Raw genomic sequence first — 19,634 nt, 5'->3', positions numbered from 1 at the left:
TTCAGATGTACGGCAGATTTCAATGCGGTATTCAAGTTGTTCCCAACCTGGAGCGAGCATGTCTTTAGTTACCCCTTCCACAGCTGCTCTTATGCGATGTCTCAGTTCGTTCATTGTTGCTGGTAACGAACACACATAAACATAACCCTTTATAAACCCAACAAGAAATAATCACTAGAGTGAGGTCCGGTGACCTTGGAAGCCAGTAATGTAGGGCTGAATCATTTGGTCCAATGCGACCAAATGCTGTAGCGTTTGCATGACTGCTCTTCTTCCACTCTGCCGCGGCAAAACGGCGCTGTACTTATTTTCTCTTCGTATAGATGCCGCTCCTGTCTTGGTCTCGTCATAGTCAGCGTACTATTGGCGGACGTCGTCTCACAGCCCTCTCTGCCCTTCCGCTCTTCATCGTCGTGCGGGTGCTCGTTCAGTAATCTTTTGACTTAAAAATTTTTGCACTTGCAGATACCAGTGTGACGGTTCCCCTTGCTGTTGGTAAACGAAGTCATTCGAATCACTCTTCTATTGTGGGAAAAGAAAGTTCTCAAGCTTCAGTGTTCTCGGCAAAGAAAAATGGACCACACACCTTTTCCCGTGAAACTGCACGAAACACATTAAATTTTGGAGAGTCCCTCTCATTTTTTACAACTTCATATGGTTGTTCCGTTTGCCATATTCTCACATTACGACTGTTCACCTTTCCATTGAAATGGAACGTTGCCTCGTCACTAAACACTAAGCGTGGAAGAAAATGTCATCCTCCATCTCGCCAAGAACGAAATTACAGAACTTCACACGTTGTTGTTTGTCATCTTCACGAAGAGCTTGCAGTGGGTGAATTTTGTGTGGTTTCATGTTTAAACGTCGACCCAACACACCCGAGACGGACATCGGGGGCATGTTCAGCTGTCGAGCTGCACGGCGAACGGATTTCTGCGAACTCCTTGTGAAACAATGGCGGATGCGTTCGACGACTGTGTCAGGCACTCGGAGACGGCGTGGCGATGTGCCTTTACACACACAGCCTGTTTCTCGGAATTGTTCATGCCAGCTGCGCTGTAGGAGAATCCACACCATTCCTAGTACGAAAGTCACGCTGAACAGTTGTTACTGACCCGCACTGCGCAAGGGGGGTAGAATACGAAACGCTTCATGTTTTCCCGACACCATTTTTATTAGACCTAAAGTGGGCGCACACTGTTGTTAGCTAGTGGGAACCACGTAAAACTCGAGAGTTTGCTCTTTCCAACAGTACGCCGTTCACGGACAAACCTCAAACAACATAAAGTTATGATTTTTTAAAAAGCAGATGATTCTTTTTGATACACCCTCTATAATTAATTGCCGTTGTATAAAAAGTCGTAATTTTTACAAGAATGAGTACAGCCTATGTTTAAAATATAATTAACAGACTTCAATCTAAAAAATAAATTATATCTTCTAATGTGAGACCTTAACTTTTCCCGGCGAATTGAATGTTCAAATAACTTTCGGGTTTGCTGCTGGGTGACGTCGTCGACCACCGCCGATATTTCGACAGGAGCACATCCTGCCATTCTGTGTTGGTCAGAAGGAAGACTGATGGTACGTTGGGACTTTCTGTTTATAGGAAGTCTTCTCACACTGACTTGTATCTGCGAGCTGATAGTTGTCACCAACCAACTCAGCGTGAACGAGTACTTCGTACCTTGGTTCACAGCGCCCACGTTATCTCAGACCCTGAAAGTTTGGCAGCTGAGCTATCACATCTAGAAGTCACCTTTCGTCAGAATGGTTATAGTGAGAGGCAGATCAAACGTGCGTTGCGCTATCAGCCTTCTGTGCAACGGGTGAGTGACGATAGCAACGAAGTGGCAGCTAAGTCTACGGCCTTTTTGCCTTACACAGGAAGCATTTCCAACAGGATTGGCCGTATTTTGCGGAAATATTATGTGAAATGTGTTTTTCGACCATCTTCTAAGATTAAGGCCCTGTTGACGTCCGTAACAGATGATTTTGGTTTGCGTAAGACTGGTGTCTACCGTATTCCTTGCAGTTGTGGCATGCCGTATATTGGTCAGACAATCAGGACTGTGGAACACCGGTGTATTGGACATAAGCGTCACACACGCTTACAACAGCCAAGCAAATCCGCTATTGCAGAACATTGCGTTGACACCGGTCATCCTGTGGAATACAACAACACGGAGATTCTGGTTGCATGTCCAGCTTTTCGAATAGTGTTATTAAGAAAGCTGTTGAAATCAAACTATCAAGCAACCTTATAAACAGAGATGGTAGATTTTGTTTCAATGCTGCAAGGAATCCGGCTCTGTCTCTCATCAAACAACAGAGGAACAGAATTAGTGCTACCTCACCTGCTGATTAATAGTCACTATTGATATTTCTAATGTTGGTTATCTTTGGTTGTGCGTTGACTCTGCAGTTACTTGTTCTGTGTGGTATCTTATTTGTTTCTCCTCTGGAACGGAGGTATTAAATTCCCTTGCACATTGCTCCCTCCTTGCAGTTATGCCTTGAGAATGGCAGGGTGTGCTCCTGTCGAAATATCGGCGGTGGTCGACGACGTCACCCGGCAGCAAACCCGAAAGTTATTTGTATATCTTCTAATGTTACTGATTTTGGTTGCATACGTATGATGTCAAGGGCAGACTGTATTTGACGAAATATTTCCGGGTCGGCAGATTAAAAAAATGGTTCAAATGGCTCTGAGCACTATGGGACTTAACAGCTATGGTCATCAGTCCCCTAGAACTTAGAACTACTTAAACCTAACTAACCTAAGGACAGCACACAACACCCAGCCATCACGAGGCAGAGAAAATCCCTGACCCCGCCGGGAATCGAACCCGGGAACCCGGGTGTGGGAAGCGAGAACGCTACCCCACGACCACGAGATGCGGGAGAACGAGAAGATCCTGCCGCACTGAAAAAACGCCTTTTTTGGTTATTAGGAACCAGTAATGTGAACTAACATGCCAAATACGGTCGTTGAAACCTTTGTTTTACAGAAGAGTCATAGGCACGACCAGAGTGTCTAAAAAGGCATCACAAATAGGGCATACAGCAAAAGACGCTTGTAGAATTCTACTGCTAAAGCGATGATAAACATTCTGCCTCAGAGGTGGGGGACTGTTTTGAAGTTAACCATGAAGCAATTTCCTGACACGACAAAATCAGCAAATAGCAAGCTCAGGTCGCCAGATGCTCCACTGAACAACATTAAACGGCGCGATGAGCAGCCCCAGGAAGATTCCGCCAGGCGGCACGCCGATATCGTTAAAGGACGCGGTTGTGCCTGCAGCGGGGCTTGCACGCCACGCTGACTGCGATATTAAACTGCGGGCCGCGTCACAGTCGCCAACGCGCGCTGTCGTCACCCTGCTCTCTCTCTCTCTCTCTCTCTCTCTCTCTCTCTCACACACACACACACACACACACACGTAGCGGTGCCAGAGAGCATTATTACCACCAGCGACACCTCGCGGCGGCGCCAGCTTTTTCCTTTTTTTTTTTGTCTGCCTTATTTTTTTTAATTCTTTTTGCACCCACCGCTGTGCAGGCGCGGATGGGAGCAGTAAAATTCTGCGCAGGCACTGAATTGTATCTTATACGGCCATCCCGGCGAAAGCAGTTGTTATTTAATTTGGTAGCGTTCTGCTCGGACCGTTAGCAGTTCTAAATGGACGACGCACGAGGCCAGCTGATCTGCATGCCAACACGGAGGCTGCGCGGATTAACAGAGTGGCTGGAATTGAATTCCTGGCCAGACAGCGGACAGGTTTTAGCCTCACTCTGATGGCTTACGCGCGACAGCAGGTACTGATGTAGGCGCGCGCACTCGCCTCTCTCACAGAGCCAAAAGTGGAGAATCATAGCTTTGCGGCGCTGTTGGATGAACGTACTGAGAGGTTCAAACTACGATAGCGGCAAATAGTTTTACCATAGTTCGCTCAACGAAAGATACGTGAAAGTAGGGCGGGAAAGTTTCTCATTAGCAAATAAATTCTTTATGATCATCTCTTGCATGTTTCTGACAGGGACACGGCAGCGTACGTTATAGCCGGCCGGTGTGGCCGTGCGGTTCTAGGCGCTTCAGTCTGGAACCGCGTGACCGCTGCGGTAGCAGGTTCGAATCCTGCCTCGGGCATGGATGTCTGTGATGTCCTTAGATTAGTTAGGTTTAAGTAGTTCTAAATTCTAGGGGACTGATGACCACAGATTTTAAGTCCCATAGTGCTCAGAGCCATTTTTGTACGTTATAAAGAGAAAATGAAAACAACAGGCGAGAGAGGAAACCATTACTTCAAAGTAGGACATGTTAATGGGATATCTGCTTTGGAATAATTAACTGGCAGGAGTGGTGTATGGGGACAGGTATTGTTCTGGTTCATGAGGCATGAAAACGAGTTCATTAGCTCCCGGCAATAATGTAAGAGGCAGACGTACATTAAAACTAGCGAACCTGTACGGTGTAGCACGTGTATGGACATAATAATAATGACGTAATATTGAAAGAGACGGAGAATATCAAACCAACTAAAAAGTGAAAAGCCTCTCAAATCCTTTATTTATCTTGACCTAGTAGGATTACTGTAGCAATCTGAAGATTATTTACAAATATATCACTCATCAATCCTACAATAGGGAAACAGAATAATACGAGATTACTGTATGCAAGATTGTTGAACTTTGGTCAGCATTGGTCAATTAAGACTGTGTGTTGCTTTGCGAATGGAAGCTTTACGAAAGTGTTGAACACTACAAGATATTTACGAAAATATGAACATCTTCCACAAACATGTGTGGTGCCAATAGTCATGTTGTGGTGGAGTAATGTTCCGTACAAAGTCTACTCTAGTTGTAAAAACGAATCCGATTGCCGTGGCTGGTTTTCGTGGTCAAAAACATATTGTTTCAAAGAGATTCATCCAATTTCACAAGACAATATCTTCCACATGAATAAAAATAAAAACACAGGGTGAATTTTATTGTGTGAACAGGACTAAAAAGCTTTTTCAAAGAAACGTCTTATTTTACAATGATGTATCTTTTACATTCGTAACATATACAATCTTCGAGTACTTTGTAAAATTACGTTGAGGATTAAAGTTTTCATTTAGCGTAAACTAGGTCTACTTCAGCCCAAAAATTTTATTTTTTTCTACTTTCTTTAAAACATAAAGTATAAATAATATTTTTTTCACATCAGGTATGTTTCTTCAAAAGTATAGGATACAACCAAGGAAAGAATTCTTATTACTTACCTTTTACGCATTAATTTACTGTGAAGTTAATTTCCTTTCACTCCATATTCAAGTTACAGCTGGCTAACTTGAGCCCAGCTCCTTTTCCCAGTGATTTAGTAACCATATGTACTGTTTTATGCAAGCAGGATTGAAATTTCGTATTAGAGCAACATCTTAGAGTTTCAAAATAAAAATACAAAGACATTTTACCATTTAAGAAATGCCTAAGCAGGATGAAAAGCAACAAGTAAATTATGTATATATTTGTGACGAATTACCGATAAAATATATTACAAAGCGTTGTTAACAGATGTTTTTAGGGTGAAACGTTAGGGTGCCATGCCTAATCAATACCATCATATGAAAATTGAGAAATTTTCAGGAACTGGAAATAATTTTAAGCATTTATTTGTTGTGCTTCTAAGTGACTGTAAAAAGAAGTTTCTTTACAAGATTTGCAGATTTTATTTTTCTAACAGTGTTTTGTCGGAGGTCCTCGAATGATTTCGATTACTGTGTCCGCCCTCCCTTCCCACCAGCAACTGCGAGGTACACCTCTGTCTTGTCGAATTTCTTGGTAGCCGACATGTCACAGGTATACGTGCTGCTCGAGGAGATAAGTGCGTCCGTGATCTAAATAGTTTTGTTGTTTTTAATGGTTCCGTCTTTCCAAATCTATAGCTGCTGTTCTACATGCTAACAGGCACCTCGTGTTTTCTACAACGAGAACCTGCCTAGCACTGAATATACGCTGGCGAACTGAAAGGTAATGACCCCGAATTTTGATGTGAGCACTCTTGAAGATTTTTATTTAAAACTAACGTTATTAACATTCTTCATCTCTTTCTTCATGTCTACATGTTTGCAGCCCTCTACCGTTAGAGGGCTCTGAAATGTAGCGTGTAGTATGGTGATGAGTAACGTAACTATGTAGGTGCGTCAGAAACTGTATGCTGTAATCCAGATTTAAATTCGAAGAGTTCCTCCACACATCGAGCACCTTCTCCTTCAGCATGACAATGCCAGACAGCAAGCGAGAGGTGGGATGTCTGCAACAATCCACTGACGTCGATCATCTCCATACAGAACCGACTGCACCTCACCATCCGATTTTCGTCTGATTCCAAAACTTAAAGAACACCTTCAAGGATTTCACTTTGATAGTGATGAAGCAATGCAAGCAGAGGTGAGAATGCGGCTCTGCCGACGAAGTGAAATATTCTATAGTGACGGTATCAACAAAATGGTTATCATGCTTCAATTGAAGTTTTCTGTTGTCATGCAAACTATTTCATCCTCGATTGACACGTTGTTGTCTATTTCTTCAGGAGTAGAACTTCTCAATTGTACATATAAAGGGCAAAGACAATATAATAGCTGACACCTTATCGAGAATGCCGGAAGGATCTTCTAATACCAATGAATTAATTGAGCAAATGTCCAACTACAGAATTCTAGTCATGAAGGATCCTGTTCAGGCGCCAATATAAAATGACTTTTATCTAAATATTAATATTTATATATGTGTTTGGAGGGAGAGAGAATGCCTAAATGCATGTCATACCTTTCCACCGTGAGACAGACTCAGTTCCGAGGGGAGAAATGAGAACAGAAGCCGAGAGCAGAACCGTGTTAAGCTAGAAAGTCCTATGATAAGGGACGGACACCCACGTCGCCAGCCAACCGCCAGGACCACCCCCCAGCCCATGTTAAAAGATAGTGCCCTCCACAAGAACAGAATAGACCTTACGATAACACTAAAAGGGCCACACCAGCTGCAAGTTTTAGCGTGAGACTTTTTCGCGTCTCTATTATGTTGCAAATGTTAATAACATTGCTATACCGCGAAAAGTATAATGTTTCTCATTGGATAGACAGAATTTTTGTAGGCGGAGCTTAAGGTTAACATTGAGACCCTGATTGGTCAGATGAAAACACAGACAGATTGTTTTTTTTTAACCAACTTCGGTAAATTGTAGTAAGGAGAAGTTAGGAGAGAGTTGCTTCCGAGACGGCGAGCTGTATGGAGCTGCGCCGCCCGCCGCCCCCTGACACTGCCTAACCAACGACACGGTAATGAATGCACGCAATGCCGCACAACAGTGCATAAAGCTTCACTCAGAACTGCAGAAGTCTCATCTGTTACACCAACTTTTTGCGTAATACTAGTGTCGATCGTCAATTAAAGCTCATGGTATTCATATTTGCTACATAAGTTAAAATCTGAAATGTGATGATTTTTCTGTTATTTAATTATTGAGCAGCCACATCAGCCACTGTAATTTACGACAAGTTAGATAAGTAATTAAAGATAATTGAGGGTCACTGTAGACCATTTTGATAGTTTTCTCTTTTTTGAAACTTAACTTAAACCTAGATTATAGATGTGATATGGCATAGGTCATCCTTCGATCCATTGTAGAACTTGGAAACCCACTCAGGGAATATTCGTTCACATTTTTGTTGAACGCAGTTGGTTTTTGTCATCCTGTATTAAAATATTTCCTTTTATCAATAGTGCAATTTATAAACAATGTTTTGTGAGTAGAATAAAATTTCCAATGGTAAACTTAACTGGTTTTTCGACGTTATTTTACCAGCTAACTAAAAGTAGGAAAGCCTTGAACCCCTTCCATTAAATTTAGTTAGTAATAAAATTCTTTTACAGGGAGTGCAGTGGAGCTGATGCTGAAATCATTAACTATTTGGTTATATCATCGCTAGTCTCACTGAATTCTTCTGAACTCTACATGTCATGTGTGGTCTGGAGTCTCCTTACCAGCAACAGGTCCCAGGTTCAAACTAGTCAATTCCCTAAAAAACACACTCAGAGCGTCGTTGCGCGAAAGTGGTAGGGGGACACGACTTAGAACAAACAGACACGACGCAGAATGTTAGAGAATGGCGACCCTGCCAGGATGGTAAAATACCATGATTGAAGGACGACCACATGCCTAACTAGGTCAGAAAAATATTCTGTTGATAAATCTCCGTAATAAATTTTTTTTTAAGTTATAAACAGTCGACAACAGTAGCTACAGCGATAGATAGTAAGAAAGTATTCAATAGAACGTGAGACATTCTAGCAGAGACAATAGCATAATTAAGTTATGAATTTTAATATTGTTAGAATTAAGTTTTCTCTCCAATGCAAGCGCACAGGTGGCGGATACATCGTTGACAAGTTGGTTCTGACCCAACAAGTAAGTGAATGGAATATCAGTCTTGGGTATAATAAGTGTCAAGTCGTGTAAACAAAAAGTTTATGAAACGCGTGTGATCGTATGAGCGCATGTTGACACGAAGTAGGGCCCGTGAATTGCTTTTAAAACAGAAAATAAGGGATTCGGAAATATTAGCAATGGCAGATCGAGACCTTGACCGAATTGAGGTAGAGACCCAACATGAAGATGAACAGAGAATAGAGGACAGTACAACAGACGATGCAGTATCTCGAGAAATAGGACAGATAACGCACCATAACAAGGATAATGTATGCCAAGGCACAGAAAACCTAGGTCAGCATACGACAGAGGAGCAGGAAAGTAGAGAGACAGCCGATGAGGATTCTAACTTGCGTCTTGAATATGTAGAACCCATAGTACAAGTAATCAGAGCTCCCTCACCACAGAGTACAAGGAATTCGAGCAGAAAGGTGTCACCGTACAGTTCAATGCAAACGGTTGCAAACCAACACTTGGGTGAAAACACAGAGCGTAGGACGTCGGAAGAAAACGCAATAGGACCCACCAATCTGGCAGAATTATTATAATTAATGACGGAAACCATGACAAGACAAAATAAAGAAATTGCGAACCAAATTAAAATTCAGAATGCAGAAACGACGAACCAAATTGCAAAAACCACGAGACTAATGCGTGAGATTAAAGACCAAACCAAAAAAATTCAGTTACACCTAAGTCATATTGAAGACGAGGCAAAATAATCTCGAGAAGTGATGGGAAACTTAGTAACAGGTCACAATCAATTGAGAACAGACATTGACAAGGTACAAGCGGACGTACAAACATTGCGTAATGACACTCAGGACGAGATCAAAACATTATGTAACAACACCCAGGGAGAAGTCAAGAAACTAGAGAAACAGATAAACGTAATTACTAGACAAGCAGCAGGAACAGCGCGTGAAATTGTTGAAAACAGTGTGTTACACAAACGTATCACAAAAGCAGTGCTGAAAAGATATGATAACCGCATAGTCAAAATAAAAGCGCAAACGAAGCAACAATTTCAGGAACTGTGAACAGAGTTCTTGTAAACCATTGAAGAGCGTAGGGAACAGGATCGAACAAGCACTGAGTCTGCAACCACATCCGTATCTGTAACAGCACCGGAAAAACAAGCAATTAACGAAGATATCATGCATTTTCGATTCCAATCACAGGCGGAAAATAACATACGTGAAATCAGACAGCCTGTACCGCAACAAACACGTTTCGAAATTCTTCATGAACAAACAGCACCACAAACACATGCAGAACCACAGATGTATGTTTCACGACAGTCTGGATCGTGCAATGAAGCGGCAAGGTTAGCCAGACAAGGTACCGAAGCAATACGTGACAATGGAAAGCCAGGTCGCGAAGAGTACAGTGCAATGCATTCAGCTACACGTTCATAACTGGTGGAAGAAAATTATTGCGTACCACTCCAACGATACTACGCAAGGGTAGGCGAAAGTTACAGTGGACAATATCGAATGGATACACCACAACCGGAAAGAACGACGGGAGAAATGATCAGAAACAAAAGTGGCGAAGAATCGCGAATTTCATATGGAACTATGACGAAGTACGACAACGATCATTTCCTCACAGTCAGAAAATTTCAACACTTTCGAGAAGGAAACTCATTACATCCAAGAACTTTTATTGATCAATTCCGAGTAGGATTATCAGAACACTGGACGCTAGCACACAAATTAGACTTTATATGTGCACACATGTCAGGAACAGTCGCAGAAACCATGCAGAATGTTGCAGCGACATGCCGATCGTACGAAGATTTCAGAGAAAAGTTTCTCTCACGATATTGGTCCAGCGGAGCACAGACCAGAGTGAAGTACAAATTATTACAGAACCCATATTTTGAAAAGAGTCCCGTGAAAATTTTCGAAGTAATGGCAAAAAAAAATCAATGCTTAGATGTACCATACAGTGACGGAGAGTTGATTAAATTATGCGCGATGAAGTTACCATTGAAATACCAGCAATCATTAGTAGGTCGCGGAGGCAATGCCGTCGAAGCATTTAAAGGTATTCTAAGGGAACTAGAGTTCATATTTTCGGAAGATGACGCAAGAAAAAGACGAAGTGCACGTGAAAACGAAAGCGAAAAGCAGTGGAATCCACAAGACACAGTACGAAGAAACAATAATTACGAACTACGTGATAACTTCGCACCAAGAAACGACAATAGATTTCAACAAAGAACCGGTTATGGATTTAGAAGAGAATATGGCAATAACTATAATTCACCCAGAAACGGCAACAACTATTACATAGGGAATAACGACAACCGGAACGGGTATTGGAGAACCAATAGACCGACAAATTATCAACAAAGAAACCAATATCAACAAGCTGAACAAGATTGGTTCAAATGGCTCTGAGCACTATGGGACTTAACATCTATGGTCATCAGTCCCCTAGAACTTAGAACTACTTAAACCTAACTAACCTAAGGACATCACACACCACCCAGTCATCACGAGGCAGAGAAAATCCCTGACCCCGCCGGGAATCGAACCCGGGAACCCGGGGGCGTGAAGCGAGAACGCTACCGCGCGACCACGAGCTGCGGACAAGCTGAACAAGAAAAGAGAATACAGATAGAAGAGGTGGAGGTAAGACCACCAAACCCCGACAAACGTTCGAATTGACAGCTAAGCGCCCATGCCAAAGAGAATGACGTACCGACCCAGGACAATTGCAGCACCTTGAACAGAGAAGTAAATACCTTATCACGAGAAGAGAAGAAGGAAGAAACAAATCTGCAGGGACCAGATGAAAACGAAGACAGGAAAATAACAATATCGTGTTGTGACCAAATTAACTGGGAGAATACTGACGAGGACGATGAATTACCAGGAGCATGCACAACGTATGTAGGAGGAAAGGACGAAGTAATGAGTATTGCAGAGCTATTTGAGATGGAAACCAGGGAAAGCGAATTCAATGAGGATAATGCGCAGTCTACAGAAGTTGAAAATAAGTTACTAGTGCGCACACAACCCAACGTATATAATGAAGGAAGTTATGAAGCGATAATTAGAGCATTTAGATGCGATTATGTGGAAGTAGCGACGAAGAAGGAGAAGATAGACGAGGATGAGGAAAAAGTAGAGGATGTTGAAGAAAGCGTAAACAAAGGAAGAAACAGATAAGAGGACATAAAAGAGAGAGAAGTAACAGTCGAAGTTTATCCTACAGAAAGTTCGAATTCACAGGGGAAAGTCCTGAAAAGACTCATGTATGATTCAGTGGAGGCTTCGTTGATGCAAGAAAAAGAAGAACAGAACCAACCCTTTCAAATTCAACACATTGTGAAGGCCATGGTAAAGCATATCCCAGTCAATATTCTAATTGATAGCGGAAGTGAACTGACCGCGATCTCAGAAAATTTATTCATGCAGTGTAATGCCAATGAGGAATTGCCAGTTCTGAAAACACGTAAGATTAAAGTATGAGATCCTATTAGAAACAATGCTGCGGAAGTTACGAGACAAACAAGGATAACTCTTTCGTGTCAAGGTCAAAAGATCGAAGCCAACTTCGTGATTATACCTAAGCTAACTGTAGATTTGATTGTAGGTGCAGATTTTTTAAATGAGAGACGAGCGATAATAGATATGGAGAAAGGTAGCGTAACATTCGGGAATGTCACACTTCTCTTTGAGCAAAAGCTAAAATTAGAAGAAATACCAGTTATAAACAAACAATTAAGAATGATGCGAGATAAAGAGGATGAAGAATTAGAATGGTATGCACTAAAGGGGGAATCGCCTCAGCTCATGTTAGAAGTCCATAAAGAAATCGACGAAAAATTGCAAGAAGTTCGAGGTATTTCGGAACACAGTAAAAGAGAATTAGAAGTTATTTTACGAGATAAAGCAGAGGTATTTTTACCTAAGACTGGCAGTATTAAACACTTTCAGTACAAGTTTGAAGTAAAACAGCACAAACAAAATGGCTCTGAGCACTATGGGACTTAACATCTATGGTCATCAGTCCCCTAGAACTTAGAACTACTTAAACCTAGCTAACCTAAGGACAGCACACAACACCCAGTCATCACGAGGCAGAGAAAATCCCTGACCCCGCCGGGAATCGAACCCGGGAACCCGGGCGTGGGAAGCGAGAACGCTACCGCACGACCACGAGCTGCGGACAAAACAGCACAAACCATTTAGAGTGCCACCCTATACAATCCCATTAAGCTACAGGAATAAAGTATTCCAGGAGATATCTAAAATGTTAGATGATGACATTATTGAACCAGCTACCTCCACATATAACAGCCCACACCATATTGTACAAAAACGAGATGGGAGCATCAGGTTAGTGCTTGATTCCAGACAGATCAACACAATCATAATCACTGAGACAGAAAAATTAGAGGAATTGATACAAAACTTCCACGGTGCTAAGATATTTTCATCAATTGATTTACGGAGTAGTTTCTGGCAAATAGAATTGGCCCCAGAATGTAGAAAATTTACAGCATTTATCGTATTCGGTAAATGTTACCAATTTAAACGATTGCCATTTGGTTTAAACATATCATCAGCAGCGTTTATTAGGGGATTTAATACTATACTCAGTCCTGAAATTTTACAAAAAATTACTTGTTATGTTGATGATGTGATTATGGCAGAACCCTCTTGGGAACATCACAACGACACATTAAATCAGTTTTTTACAGATCATGAAAGAGCATGGGGTCACAGTAAATATAACAAAATCCAAATTTGGAAGGCGAGATGTCCAATTTCTAGAACACATAATTTCAGAGAAAGGGGTAATGCCCGACCCAGAAAAACTAACGGCAATCAAAGAATTCTGTACTCCATATAATAATAAAACTCTCAGAGGATTTCTAGGTCTCACCGGATTCTATAAAAATTTTATTTGGATCGACTCTCTCGCAACACCACGCCTATGTGCATTGACTGGAAAAAACACGCCATGGGTATGGGATCAACAAGCTAATGAAGAATTTTTAAAAGCGAAAAACGCACTAAAAACAGCACCGATTTTAGCACATCCTGATCTAACACAAAATTTTTGTATGGCCACTAATAGCGCGAAAACAGGTTTAGGAGTTGTTTTATTCCGAGAATACGAACAGGCAGGGCTAAGATCATATAGAACAATTGCATTTGCCAGTCATGTACTCACATAAAGCGAGAAAAACTATTCAGTCACGGAGCTTGAAACATTGTCCATTGTATGGGGCTTCCAATGTTTTCGATACTTCCTATTCGGAAGAAAAACGAAAGTATACACTGACCACAAAGCAGTAGAATTTCTGTTATCCGCCAAACTAACTCATGGGAGATTAGCCAGATGGATGTTAATACTACAAAAATTTGACTTCACTATTACACACATACCAGGACCAGCGAATGTATTAGCAGATGCTTTATCACGATGTCCACAGGGTGCATCCAATAACATAGGTTTGGAAGCAGCAGAAGACCAGTTTACAATGTACTATATGAAACAAGTACCTTTCGAAAACTACATTGCGACAGCATTGAAAAACATAGGCAAAGAACAGGACAAGGATCCTTAAATACTAGGAATCAAACACAAGTGGAGAAGTAAGGATTTTTCAGACATTCGACAGCACTATCTCGTGAAAAACAATGTTTTAATTTTTAGACGAAATGTTGCAACGAATGAATGGTTAATTTATATCCCAGATGAACTAATTAATAAGTACATATGGTATACACATTTAAGTAATGGCCACTTTGGACCTAAGAAATGCTTTTTTTTAAAAAAAAGAAACAAGCTATTTTCCTAATATGGAAAGACGAATTAGTACAGTAGTAGTCAAATGCAAAAAATGTATGAGGGCTAAACACGTCACTTTCCAAACCAAACCACCTATGTTTCCAATAATCCCTAAAAAATTAAAACAAATAGCTGCAACAGATTTGATGGGGCCCCTCCCACACACAAAAAATGGATATATTTTCGTATTTGTCGTTTTGGAACTTACTTCTAAATATGTTACCTTGACACCATTAAAATGGGCAACAGGTCTTACTATAAGCAAAGCATTTAGACAAGATTTTCTCAGACAAGTAGGTCGAGTGGAACGAATAATTTCGGATAACGGCCCACAATACAAATCAGTGCAATGGCAGAACACGTTAAAACAACACAAAATGTAACCCATCTACATATCTAAGTACAAACCTAGCGTAAATCCAGCAAAACGATCTATGAAGGACATAGGCACTTTATGCCGATTATATGCAAGCAGAAGACACAGCACTTGGGACATATAGCTTAAAGATTTTAAAGAAGTAATAAATGAAATGCCACATAGCACTACACTACTACCTCCAGTTACTGTTCTTAAAAATATTGAACCCCCAAACATAACCAGAGAAAATGTTAGATTTCCTATTGTACCACGTAGACAGCACAAACATGTCATAGCAACAGCACTCTCCAACATCAGAAAGGCAGCCATTAAAAGAAAAGAAAGAGGAGATAGAACAGCAATTAAAAAAACATTCTCAGTAGGCCAGAAAGTATTTGTAAAAACACACCATCTCTCCAGCAAAGAGAAACACAAAATACATAAGTTTTACGCTGCATACAAAGGACCTGTCATAATTAGCCAAATTGCTCATGATAATGCTGTGGAACTAATGAACCCAAAAACAGGCAAAACCTTAGGACTTCACCATGTGAGCCATATCAAAAAGTTTGAAGATTAATTTTATTACTGGTAAATAATCAGCACAATATTTCAAGATTATGTTGCAGATAAGATCGTCAGGAGAAAGAAGAATGAAGAGAGAGGAAAGTGGGAAAAAGAAAGTAGTTTCAATAATAACACCAATAGTACCATAGATTAAGCTGAAGGGATAAGCATAGATAGTCTAACAGCATGAAATACTAAAATGGTATACACCACGACACTACACAAAAATAAAAAACGAATTTGAGGATTCTTGTAGAAGTTAAGACTCAAAATATCTTAGAATCGTAACATGGAAAGGGTGCTGAAATTTGTAAAGCTTTTTAAAAAGGCGTAAAACAATGTAGGTACCAGACATATGTTAGATGAATATAAGTAAAACTTTTTGTAAGAAACATTGTAAAAAACTCCAGCAAAAAACCAGATGCAACGATCCACAAGTTGCAACCAGAAAAGTATCAAGAAAGGAAAGTACGTAATTAGCAAGACATGATTCCTACAAGGCAGAAGCGTCGAGAGAGGGGAAAGGACAGTGAGACCAACAAAGGGCACTTGTAAATCTACTGCTGAAGGGACAGACAAGCAAACACCGGACTTTCACTGCTCGTAAACCCCGGGAAGCCCCCCTCAGTGGAGCAAGCAAAAAACGGCCCAACGAGAAGACCGCTTGGTCAAGTCACCACTGGCAAAATATATATATATATGCACACACATATGTGTGTGTGTGTGTGTGTGTGTGTGTGTGTGTGTGTGTGTGTGTGTAAAAGTCACACTACTGCTATTAAACAGCATGCTGATGCACCAAACTGAAGAAAACTTCCACAAAGTAAAAATGACATGTCCAAACAATTTATCGAACTGTTACTAAGAGGAAGACTTCAAAGCGACTAGTTATCAATAAATATTCCCATATCCTACCCAGAGAAGAACCAAGAATCAAGTAAGAAGCAGAGAAAAAGTAGGAAGAACAGAAGTTGAAGATTTGCAAGATTGAGACCAAGAAAGAAGATGGGTGAAGAATAGACGACATACCTTCCCAAATCCCTATCCTATTGTAATCTAGTCGTCTGCGAAGTATCACAACGAAAAACGACCGCTTTCAGCGACACATAACGATGACTTTCACACATACAAAGCCAGTAAACCACGAGATTCTACACTCACAGCGCCACTCCATTATGGGACCTCCACAACAGCATCACACCGTCGCAAAGCCAACAAGGAACGACGAACAAAGCTGTACATCAAATACTTGCCCACATCCATCTCGCTCAAATCCATCACCTTCATGCAAGAACATTCGCCAACCTCATGCTTAAACATTCATAGGATTGTGTGAATGTGTGAAATCAAATTATGTGATGTAGGAATTGTGCAAAAGAAATGTATGAAAAACTAAATAAGTTAAGCACACCAGACAGCTAATAAACTACAAAATAACAGTCATTGACTATGGACTTATGTAGAAAATAGACTATCGATAAAAATAAGTCATTAGTTCTGCAATGGACATTATATAAAGAACAAAAGTAAGACATAATAAACACTAAAACTATATGCCACTTATTTTCTCCTCATAAAAATAAAAGAATAACTATATTTTACTAATTTTCTCCTTATAAAAACAAAGAATAAAAAATTATCTTGTTGGATGTTTTCCCTTTTTTTAACATTTGTACCATTTGTTAGGATAATATCTCAATACTTGTGTATGTATATTTCTTTGTCAAAGCAATTCTTGGAAATAATTATTATTTGTTAGTGTAACAATGTTGAAATGAGTGTCTAGAAACAAAAACATTTTACTTGTACATGATATTTAGAAAAAGTGTTACGAATAGATTTTACTTAATTACCACATTTATTAAAAAAATATTTCTAAGAAAATCGATGTGAAAGACTCCTCACTTTCGATAACAAACTTCTTTAAAAACAAACTTCACACTTAAATAAAGAAGGAAAATAATTAAAAATTAATAATAATAATAATAATAGCATAAAAATATTCTTCTCTTGTCAATATAAACATATTTTTGAGAATAATGTGGAAGAATATAAAAAAACTAGCATAGAACCAGAATAACGTGGCTGAACAGTAGGCAACAAAATTTGGATAAAGGAATAATTTTTGACTGACTTAGACAACGATTCAATCATTGCCTAACTTCAGTGCAAAAATTAAGTTCAAAGGGTGGTGATATGTAATGTGTCAGGCAAATCCAACACCTTCCATGAAAACCCTGACATGATAAGCAAATCCAGCAGTATGTCACATAGCTCCGAATAAATCGTGACATTAAATTAACCAAAGTAATACGAGTAATGAGTGAGCAAATGGAATACCACAGACTAACACAAGACTGCCTAAATGCATGTCATACCTTCCCACCGTGAGACAGACGCGGTTCCGAGGGGAGAAACGAGAACAGAAGCCGAGAGCAGAACCGTGTTAAGCTAGAAGGTCCTATGATAAGGGACGGACACCCACGTCGCCAGTTAACCGCCAGGACCACCCCCCCAGCCCATGTTAAAAGATAGATCCCTCCAGAAGAATTGTATAGATCTTACGATAACACTAAAAGGGCCACACCAGCTGCAAGTTTTAGCGTGAGACTTTTTCGCGTCTCTGTTACATTGCAAACGTTAAAATCATTGCCCCACCACGAAAAGTAACCGCCAGGACAACCCCCCAGCCCATGTTAAAAGATAGTGCCCTCCACAAGAACAGAATAGATCTTACAATAACACTAAAAGGGCTGCAAGTTTTAGCGTGAGACTTTTTCGCCTCTCTATTACGTTGCAAACGTTAAAAACATTTTCAATGAAATTCTTCAGGGTATCAGACCGCATCGTCATAATTTAAAATGCGCCAACGTTTCGGCCAGCGTTGCAGCTAGCCTACATCAGGGCCTTACGTTAAACTGCTAAATGAAACACACTTGGTTCCTTAAATAGCTGCACGAGAAAACCGTGTCGTTACTTGATTGGCTGTAAAAGGGGGGAGGAGGAAGGGTGAAAGGTATGCTTTATGCATAGGAAAATTCAGTTTACAATGGAAACAGAGAAGAATGGGGTGCTGCCTTTTCTCGACGTGGAAGTTTATCGAAAACCTGATGGTAAACTTGGCCAAAAAGTGTACAGGAAAGCAACCAGTACGGACAGGTACCTTCACGCTTCCTCCCACCATCACCCCACGCAGAAGAAGTCCGCCCTGCATACGCTAACGAAGAGAGCGTACAGGATAAGCGACGAAGAACGTCTGAAGACAGAACTTGAACGCCTCAGGTCCATCTTCGGAACCAATGGCTATGGAAAGCAGATGATAGACATCACCATGTCGACAAGGGAGAAGACTAATAGGGAAGAGGAGAAGGAGGCACAGAGCATTGCTGTGTTACCATATGTACAAGGGGTCACCGAACGTATTGGCAAAATCCTACGAAAAGCCGACATCAAACCAATTTTCCGAAGCAGTAACAAAATATGAGACATGCTCGGTTCTACCAAGGATGCAGTTGACAAACTACACACAGCTGGCGTGTATGAAATTGGTTGTGCGTGTGGATTAGTCTACATAGGTGAGACGGGACGTCCGATTAGCACAAGGCTCTCGGAACATGAAAGATATATCCGCCTGAAACAACACACTAAGTCAGCAGTGGCGGAACACCAAGACGAGTGCGGGAAACCAATATTTTTTCAAGAATCCCGCGTCCTGGCGAAACAGCCTCTCACTTTCAAAAGAAAGATTAGAGAGGCGATAGAAATAGCCAAAAGACCCGCCAACATTAATAGAGAGGACGGGTACAAGCTTCCGAGGTCTTGGCTGCCTGCTATAGCAGGGCTACGGAGCGGCGGCAGAGCCGTGGCGGCCCATGCAGACACGCGAAGAGCCGCAGTAGTTGTCGCGAGCACGCAAAGCAATGGCACGCCGCAGCCGGTTTCTGGACAGCATGTAAACAGTGTGACGTCTCAGCTCTCACCTGTTCGCTATTCGTCCGTCTCCTCCAATGGGGTGGATTAATATAAAGACCAATAGAAAACAGCTATTTCAGCCAATGACAGATAATAAAGGAAACACCAATAAAGTATACCTTTCACCCTTCCTCCTCCCCCCTTTTACAGCCAATCAAGTAACGACACGGTTTTCTCGTGCAGCTGTTTAAGGAACCAAGTGTGTTTCATTTAGCAGTTTAACGTAAAGCCCTGATGAAGGCTAGCTGCAACGCTGGCCGAAACGTTGGCGCATTTTAAATTATGACGATGCGGTCTGATACCCTGAAGAATTTTATTGAAGATGACAACGGCCGCGGAAGTCTACGCTTACAGTTAAAAACATTGCCCCACCACGAAAAGTATAACGTTTCTCATTGGATAGACAGAATTTTTGTAGGCAGAGCTGAAGGTTAACATCTGATTGGT

Source organism: Schistocerca cancellata, chromosome 2 (genome assembly GCF_023864275.1).
Source record: "Schistocerca cancellata isolate TAMUIC-IGC-003103 chromosome 2, iqSchCanc2.1, whole genome shotgun sequence".
NCBI lineage: Eukaryota > Metazoa > Arthropoda > Insecta > Orthoptera > Acrididae > Schistocerca > Schistocerca cancellata.
This window is presented reverse-complemented; position numbering follows the sequence as displayed.